This window comes from Etheostoma spectabile, chromosome 4 (genome assembly GCF_008692095.1).
Source record: "Etheostoma spectabile isolate EspeVRDwgs_2016 chromosome 4, UIUC_Espe_1.0, whole genome shotgun sequence".
NCBI classification, from domain to species: domain Eukaryota; kingdom Metazoa; phylum Chordata; class Actinopteri; order Perciformes; family Percidae; genus Etheostoma; species Etheostoma spectabile.
Genome location: NC_045736.1, coordinates 5528847 through 5538134, shown reverse-complemented (window position 1 = coordinate 5538134; position 9288 = coordinate 5528847).

The window sequence follows — 9288 nt, the reverse complement described above, 5'->3', positions numbered from 1 at the left end:
TAACACGCTCACACGCCACACCCCCGATTTCTCACGCTGAAGTGTCAACCCGGTCGGTCAAATTTCTGAAAGATGAGTTTATCTGTAGATCTAACAGTTGGGCCACTCGTGATCGACTAGTTGTGCTTTCAGAGACTGTGAGGGGGTTCAAGAGCGCTCCCTGTCTGTGGAAGTTTCGAAATGTCGCCAACTGAAAACATTTTTTTCACGAGCCATCCCAGGTGCATTTCCCCGGCTTCAGGTATGAGCTCTGAGTATTACAGACCCGTCCGTCACTTCGTGTCCACTCTCTCTGTAACAATAGAGGTGAACAGCGCGGCTGGTGGACTCGCTCTGCTGTGGGCAGGGACGCGTTGCATCCATGTAGACCTCCGATGATGAGCAGCGTACAGCCTCCTCTAAACTTAGTCAGAGACCAGAGACCCAAATGGGCCTCTGTGTCTGTCAGACGGTCTGAGTGAGATCCACCATATCAGCGGAGCAATGACATGCACAGCAGACTGTATTACAACTCTCCACATCTCGGACAACAGAGATGGGAGGAGTTATATTTTGAATGTGCATAAAGTTGTAAACAAGAGCAGAAATCTGATGAAACACATCTGAGCTATACTATATTTACTATACTATATATACGATACTGCAATGTTGGGCCACTATTGTGCTTCTCTAACCTCTGTGCATCTCTAAATGTATCTGTAAATAATTCATTCAATGTTTTATGAAATGAACAAATAGTCTTTATTTTCCCAAAAAAGTAAATACAGTAAGTGGGGCACAGAGGATGAGGGCCAAACATTACTGAACCTTGGCACAAAGGTTAAAGGATTAGAATTTATGCAAAACAGTGGTTCTCATTCTTTAGAATTTTAGTGGTCTTAGTTGATCTCTCAACATTAAATTATCTTTGGGTCCCTGGTCCCTACACCAGGGACCCCTGGACCTGTTCCCCACAGACCCAAATCTTCTCAGCTGTTGCTGACATATGCTACTGTCTCTTCATGTGGTTCATTATGTTTGGCACATTGTCTGGGTCAGTTCTTATATCATAAGAAGGTAATAATGTAAATAATGTAAATGCTGAATGCCCTAATACCTGTTGATACTGCAACAACACAAAGGCTCTTAACCCTACAGTTTTGCACATATCATGCAAGACTTGATTTCTCCTTTTTTTTCACAAAACTCTCCAGAAAGTGCCATTTAATGGTTTATTTTTCAAATTTTTTTCTTGGGGGGGCATACCCCCAGACCCCCCTAGGAAGAGCCCCATCCCCCCACATATGACATATCCCAATTTAAAGCCCATGTTGCAAGTTAACCACCACTGTTGATTATTGGGTACAAAAAGCACTCAAGATATGTATATCGTTTTTTTAAACGTCTCCAAATAGTTTTAAAAGTTAGTTTTTGGTCATTTTTGGTATTCGCGGGTTTATGGAATCAATTCGGCGATGACGTCACTCAAGGGAGTTAGGTCTCAGCCTGGCACTAGAACTACGGTGACTGACTGGGATGAGGAAGAGGAGGAAAGGCCAGCAGCCGAATAATTACGAACCTGACAGACGTGAGAGGGCAAATGAGGAATTGTCAAGATTGTGGGGAAGTCTCCTTCATTTATCTCCTTTATTTAGCAACGCAGCAGTGCATACAATGACTTTACTTTTTACTGTCAGTGAATTGCACTGAGTGAACGTCAACGTTTTCTCTCAATCTAGTTACAGGGATCATGTTAGTTCAGATAAGTACTGGTACACATATCTAGATATAGGAATAGAAGGCATCCCCGAGTGTTTTTTCTAAGTGTTTACCTCTAACCTCCGGTGAAAACGTGTCGCTGTTTGGCTGGTGCTTGTGTGTGTGGCGGCGAAGCTGCGGTGGAGAGCGGGTGCTGTAGGCGAGTGAGCCTCTGGTCGGGAAGCTCATACCGCTCACACTCGGGCTACTCTTCATTTAATTTTTAACGTCATAAATGAAAATAATGTCCAGGATCTCAGGGGAAAGAAACGATATGCGTGTCTCCATTTCAAACATCACTGCAGGTTGATTGTGGGCGACAACGCCGTCGTGGTTAGCTTACCGAAACTCTACTGCCTACATAATGTTAATCCGCTAGCATCCGTACAGGCTAACTATAGCCAGTTAGCTTTGTGTGTAAAGTAACAAAAACCCACCCATCTCGTAGGAGCGATGCTTACTATTCCATTCAATACAATTATGGTACAAAAGGTGCACTAATGCCACATGTATGATGTTGACAACATGGACGCATATATAGGCAACACCAAAGGCAGTCGTAATATTTACCTAGCAGGCTAGGCTAACACTGTTGTGCTAACATCCGGCGGCGTAGCATTAGCTAGCTCTAAACTTGTGAAAAGCCGAACAACCCCCGTCTGAGCTGTGTTTCACTTTCAGATCTTTGAGTTCTTGGTTACGTCCGTCTTTGAAAAATCTACCCGCCTAACACGGACAAATTGTACCCACCTTCCTACCTAGCTAGCTAACCTACAGCTAGCTAGCTCGCTAGCTAAGAGGTATGCTAGTCTAGTATCTCTCTTCTTCTTTAAATATATCGTCAATAGTGTCTGGTCTATATGTCTCGCTCTAATATATATATAATTAATATATATATATATATAGGTATCTATGTATATGTATGATTATCTATAATCTGTGCTGAACACTCTTCTTACACTGTTGTCTTTCTATCTCTCGTAACTCTCATGGTCTCTCTAAGCTGCTGCCTATCGTCTCCCTTGTGTGACGTCATGCAATCGCATTGTTGGGGCTTGTAAATTATAGTGTTTCTAGACCTATCCTTCTGTAGGTCTTGTATATAACTTTTTTTTAGGATGTGATATTATAATACAATTGAATTTAAATAAAGTCATACTATAGTCTGTTGAAAAAGTCACAAAAACATCATATTAAGTACACCCAAAAAAAGTCATAGTATAGTTTGTCTGATACTGTCTATCTAGGGGACTTGCAGGCACGATTCACAATAGAAATAAAGACTCAGACACAGTTGCTTTAAACATGAAGTGTCTGTAATAAAATACTTCATGCAAAAGGCAAAAGGGTCAAAGTTTTACCGAGGATTCACCCATCAGGGGTCCTTCGCCTTCTCGTAGTTTCTCTTAAAACAGCTGTCCTGTGGAGTTTAGATCAAGAGAGAGGTCAGTCCTGTCGCCCGGCAGTCTCCTTCTCAGGATCTTTCGGCAAACCACAGCAGTGTTGCCTGCTTCATCCTTTGTTCCCACTCTTTCAGTCCTCCCGTGATTAACTGATGGCCTACAGGTGTGCCAGTGTATGTGCCTATTGGCTGCAGCAATTGTAAGAGATACATCCCTCCATCACCTCCACCCATCTGATTTGAGAATCCTCCCCCTGTGATGAACTGGCTGGGCTGTTTTACCTGATTTGCACAGGATCTTAAAGAATATTTCAACAAGTCACAAAAAGGCATAGTATTGGCATTTTGTAAAAAAAGTACTAGTATATTATGTCAAAAAAAAAAAATTACATTGTAATTGGCAACCCAGAGGACTTGAGCAAGTTACAATAGAATGGAGACTAAGAGACAGTTGGCTTTAAACATGAAGTATAATTAATAAATCATTCAAGGAAAAGAGTAGTGGTCAAACTTAATGATTGTTCTATCTGCACGGGTCCTTTGCAATGGCAGGTCCTGTGGTGTTTAGACCAGAGAGAGGTCATGTCTTTTCTCAGCCAATGTTCCTTCCAGGCCCTTACTGAAAGCCACAGTGTTGTCTGCTTGGTTTTTGTTCCCAACTGTTTTTTTCGCAAGGACAGAGCTGCTCGTAAGTGATCCCTGATTAACTGAAGGGTATAAGTGTGACAGTGCTGGTGCCTAGTGTTTGCAGCTCTTTCCTTGCTGGACAAAGAGAAGGCCTTGAAGCAGGTTGAGTGGACCAATCTTGCTCGATTTGGTTTTTGGAAAACACTTTCCTTAACCGGATCAAATATAAATCTCAACCCTAAAGTTTAAGACCTTTAGGTGTCCCCAAGGGGCGATTCATTTCTAAAGCTGAAGAACTGCAAATTAAGTGGTGTCTTAGCTCTTCCATATTACTAAAGGTTTCTCAAGGTCCAACTCTACACCACTATATTACATGTGCAAGGTGACAGGAAAGATTATCAGATTACTTTAAATGTTGACTGACAACCCACCTAGTTTCACTATAGTCTAGGAAACTCCTAAAATCAACAAAACTAGGCCAAGGTTCTTCATTCAAGGGAGAACAAGCAAAGGAACAACGAAAAAGACTGTATGATAAAAAAATACAAAAAAATTCTATCTCTTATTTTTCAACCTAAACGTGTGGTTTAGCGGTTTAAAGTCCCAAACTAACACAGTTCACAAGGACAATGTCCAAAGGTAAAAAGATTTAAGAAAAAGCAGTAACAGTGTCCAGATAAAAGAAGGTGTAACGTATCTTCTGCGCCACTCTGAATTCTCGGGCGGCCATCGCCTACATCCTCGACTGGCGACTAGGATTCAGCGGCTCTTACAGCATTGTGGCCGACGGCGACTGGGATTCAGCGGCTCTCTCCAGCATTGTGGCCGACGCACTGGATTCAGCGGCCTCTCTCCAGCATGTGGCCGAGGCCGAATGGAATAAGGGGCTCTCTCCAGCACTCTTCCGTTCCTGCAGTCGGCAGGAAGGGCATGAAATAAACACTGCATGTGAGAAAAACAAAAAAAAACAAAAAACAAGAGCATGACCTAGGTACAGGAGCTGGATGTGACAAAAGACATAAAAACATTTTTTTCAGCGTTTATACATTGTTCTGCATCACATTTTCTCCAGGAAGGCGTGCCACACCGTTGAGAACCACGGTGTAATGTGTCACAAGCCACCCAGTTCTGGGGTTGAACAACAAACTTGTCCGAGACTTGAGGGTTATGATGCTTCATAGGGAGCCAACAAATCCGCATAGATTTTGGTCTTTATAGACCAATAACATTTTAAAATGTCATTATGTTGTCCCTTGAATGGCTTCCTATACAGTAACTCACAGGAAGCCAATGTAAGGACTTCAGACTGGTGTAACATGATTCGATTCCTGGCATTTCTTGGACTCTGGATCTTTGCAGCGGCCAGATGGATGCAAAAATTTGCTAAATAGTTTGCTTAACTTAAAAGGTATCAACATAATTGGACATGACACTCAACCTAACCCAACACTTATTGAAAAGCAGCGTCCGTCATAAATGTTTGACTTGTTTATGATACATCATGAAAGTATCATGTCACTCTTCTGTAGATACCTTAAAGTAAAAGTGTAACCAAAAGTTTTCTTTGTCTTGTTTAGACAGAAAACCTTAATTTCTTAGCTATATAAGGCCCCCTTAGGGGTGGGAGCGACTCAGTCCGGAGTTCGAGTTAGGGGTTGGGAACAGAGGGTTCCGTGGTTCAAGTCCCATTGGAACCTAAGTATGGAATCTCCACTGGCAGGTGGAAAGATATTCACTCCTTGGCACTGTCAGGTGCTCTTTAGCTAGGCACAGAACACCACCCAAACACTCAGGGCACCTGTCACCAGTCACACTCACTATGACACTTGACCCACCGGAGCCTGTGTGTCGTTTAAAACACTAGTAACATGCAATTCCTTTCAATGAAAAAATTGCGGACCAAACCGTTACTACGTTAAATCAGCACTTTATTCTATTCTAAAGTTAAAATAAAGTTTGCCTGTTTTAAAAAATTAAAAAGTCGAAGCTGGATGGCCCCGATACTTCTTGCCACCAGTTAAGTTGCCATGACAGTCTCTTCATTAAGCGATCACAAACGGAGAGGCCAATTTACCGCAGGGTAGCCTGGGACTCCTCTTTCGCCGCTCCGCATTGCTATGCCCACCCGACAGACACTAGTGGAGGAATAAGTGACAGCTATCCGTCAAGCTACACCCAACAGTTCATTCCACACAAAAGAGGACAGCTGGAGACTTTACTTACTCTGTGCCACATGCTTTTGAAACCCCATTTAGGGGCTACTTCGGGCTCTGAGTGACGTAGTCCAGTCTGCCACCACCACACGTTCACCTGCACTTCAGACGAGTCGTACTGCTCGCAGCCGTCTGCCCCCCTCCGTGTCCTCTGCCTCCTCAGTGTATAAACTTCTGCCACTGTCCCCCCCCCCCCCGTGCCAATCCATCTCTGATCCTCGCCCCCTCCTGTTTCTGTCTGTTCTTCCAGTCAATCTCCGAGATCTTTCCTTGCTCCTGCCTTGGTACGTGTTTTCCCCCTGACCGGCTCCCTTTTGTCATCTCCCATTTGTGCTCCTTGTGCCTCCTTTTTACTTCCCGTCTCCCTCCACACCTGTGTTCTATCCATTCATAACACCTGTTTCCCATCAGCTCTTATCAGGTTGGTTGTGGAAGAAAAAGGGGGGGAGGCCCAGTCTCTGTCAAGTGGTGTCATCCCCTACCAACAGTTCATGCAATCATACTAAAATCATGGCAGCAAACAGAATTAAAACATATAGCTAAACCCTTAAAAACACTTGCTATAGTCCATTTAAAAAACACGGTCACAGCAATCCACATGAACACATCATGTTAGCGGTACAGGAACATATTTATATATTGCATCCACCTTGGACACCAGTCTCTCCTTAGTGCAAAGGTAACGTGAGGGTTCGATTATTGGTGGTGGATCACGCTTTATAGAGAACACAGGAGATGGAGACGGATACTTTCTCAGTAGCCGTAACTTGTTATGAACACACATCACAAACATTTACTTCCTCCTTCTCTCTTTTCCCCCCCCCACCCTTCTTTCACATGACTCCCACTAACAATCCGAAGCACGACCGCTAAACTGCTAGTAAATGTGGGAATCAAGAAGATTCAACGAGACATGGTCTGAGTGTTCTATAATTAATATGTTAATCACTGCAAACAATAATTGTAACATCAAAGATGTATGATGATTAACTGACTACACATTGTAAATTACAATTTTAGTAACTAAAGATCAAATTAAAATACATTAAAATTAAATATAAATTAACCTCCGCTTCTAAACCTTACATTGCCTCCCTCCCCACAAAGAACCGTCCCCGTTTCCCACAAAGAACCATATGCAAACAAGAAACGTACAACCATAAACGACTGTTACCTTCGACATTAGTCCTCAACAGGGAATACTGAGGATGGCGACTGCACGGCGTTCCCAGTGTCACAGCGTTAAGAAACAACAAACTTGTGAGTGCAGAGGGGAGCAGCGTCAGACTGGGGTACAGACGACAAAAGGTGGGGGCAGACCCAACTGAGAAAGGTGGGAGTGGGATTGGCGCTGCGGCGGGGGTTGTGAATGGACATAGGCCAGGGTTTAACTGATCGTGGTACTACTGCATGGCAGATAAGAGTACCTCTCCCGTGGACTCTAACTTCCGAAGGTTAAAGGGCAAAGCACCAGCCTTGACAACTGCCTCCGACAGTCTAAGCCAAACACGAGGGAGCTGAGGTGCTGCAAGAGTCACATGCAGTGTGCTCATGTCCGATTATGGCTTCACTAGGAGCATGCTAGGTTGCTGAGGACAGATTGTAGTTGGGTACTCTGGGACTGTTATCAACGGATCCGGAGGTAGAGTGAATCCTTAGTTCACTCAGAAATTACATCAGAACCAAAGGGCACTCTAAGTATTCAAAGTGGGCAGCTATTTCAACGTGGAGTGAGCAGAGTTTCTTGGTTCTGTGTTGTGTGGGATCATTCAAGGTCTCCAGGAGCATAGGGATTGGCTTAACACTCTTGCACTACTGTCGTTTCGCTGAGGGTGAGGCATGATCTATGTTCCCTGCTGCAGAACTGGAAGGGCAGCCTAATGACAGTTTCTGCATTCAATTGTGGCAGACATAGTCACGGTGAGAATGCCATAGAGAAAGATGGGGTTTTTGGAGTTTAAACGAAAAAGCGGAGTGTTAGAAGGCTCCTGCTTCATGAACCATGTGTGAGGAAGAATGTTGTGAAACCGTTGTAGAGTGGGGGTTGGTAATTGTAGTCCAAAGCACTTGGTGAGGCAGTTTCATCCCCATCCGTCACCCGGAGTTGAAGAAGTGCTGTGCTAACTGATCAGTAGTGTCCTGGTATGAAACCTCTCAAGCATGATCCATCACCTCTGAGGTGATATTGACTGGGACGGGTTTACATGCACACCCAGCAGTTTCAACAGATTGTTTCACACAAGGTCCAGACTCAAACTGACTCCCTGATCAGTGTGAAGTCATCTCCGGGAAGACAGATGACACCAGATGAAAGTGTATCAAACAGACATTTCGACTGTTATGGAGCGCTGATCTAGGAATGGCATAGAGGTTGACATATTTGGAGAAATAATCTTTGGACAACAAAGCAACTACCATGTTTCCACGACTTGTGATGGGGGAGCTCGAGGATGTCAGCTGCCACCTTTTGAATGCTCAGTGAGCAATTGTTCTCATTGGACTCTCTGTTGAGTGATTTTACATGGGACTCCGTCTTGCGTCTAAATGGAGTACATTGCTTGCAGCCCCAATTCTTGATTCCGTGACTAAAGGCCAAGTAACACAGTTGCTGAGCACGTTTCAAGGCTTACAGACAGATAATATGGACCAGATCCTGGAATTTCGCAGCGTCTAACAAGTTCATTCAAAAGCATTGAGGTATCAGTTATGAGCTGATTTGTGTGGCTCGACAGTTGGGGACGGTTGACAAACTGTACGGCAGAGTACACCATATGATAATTCAGTCTGTGGAACTCGTGCCAAAGTGCCGCTTCTCAGCAAGTGTGCGTTTTTTCAGCGTCAGTATGGTGTTTTCTTTAAACTTTCCAGCTAATGACCTCTGACAGTATGGAGTCTTTGCTGTTGTTGCCTTTTTGAAGTCATCTTCAGGGAGCTGAAGCACAAATGTGGCAGGACAGTCCTGAACCACTCAAGGAGGCTGGAGGAGGCTGAGCGTCCAGTCAGGTTACGAAGCAAACTCTCAGTATTCAGTGACGCAGAGACTGTGATGTACAGAACTGACAGGACAGACAGACTTTAGGGCCCTTTGACTGGTAATGTCCCTTGTCAGGGCTTGTATTCACCAGGGACAGGAGAAGGTACGCTCGCTCGTGTTTGTCTGGTGTCAGCAGGTCGACGCGACATGCGCATCGCTTGAGGGACTGTGGCCATCCTGTGAATTACAGCATTCAACAAGGATCAAGTCAAGACCCAGCGTGCACGAGACCAGTTCGGTCATTATCAATGGTATTTTCCTGAGACCCAGGAGAG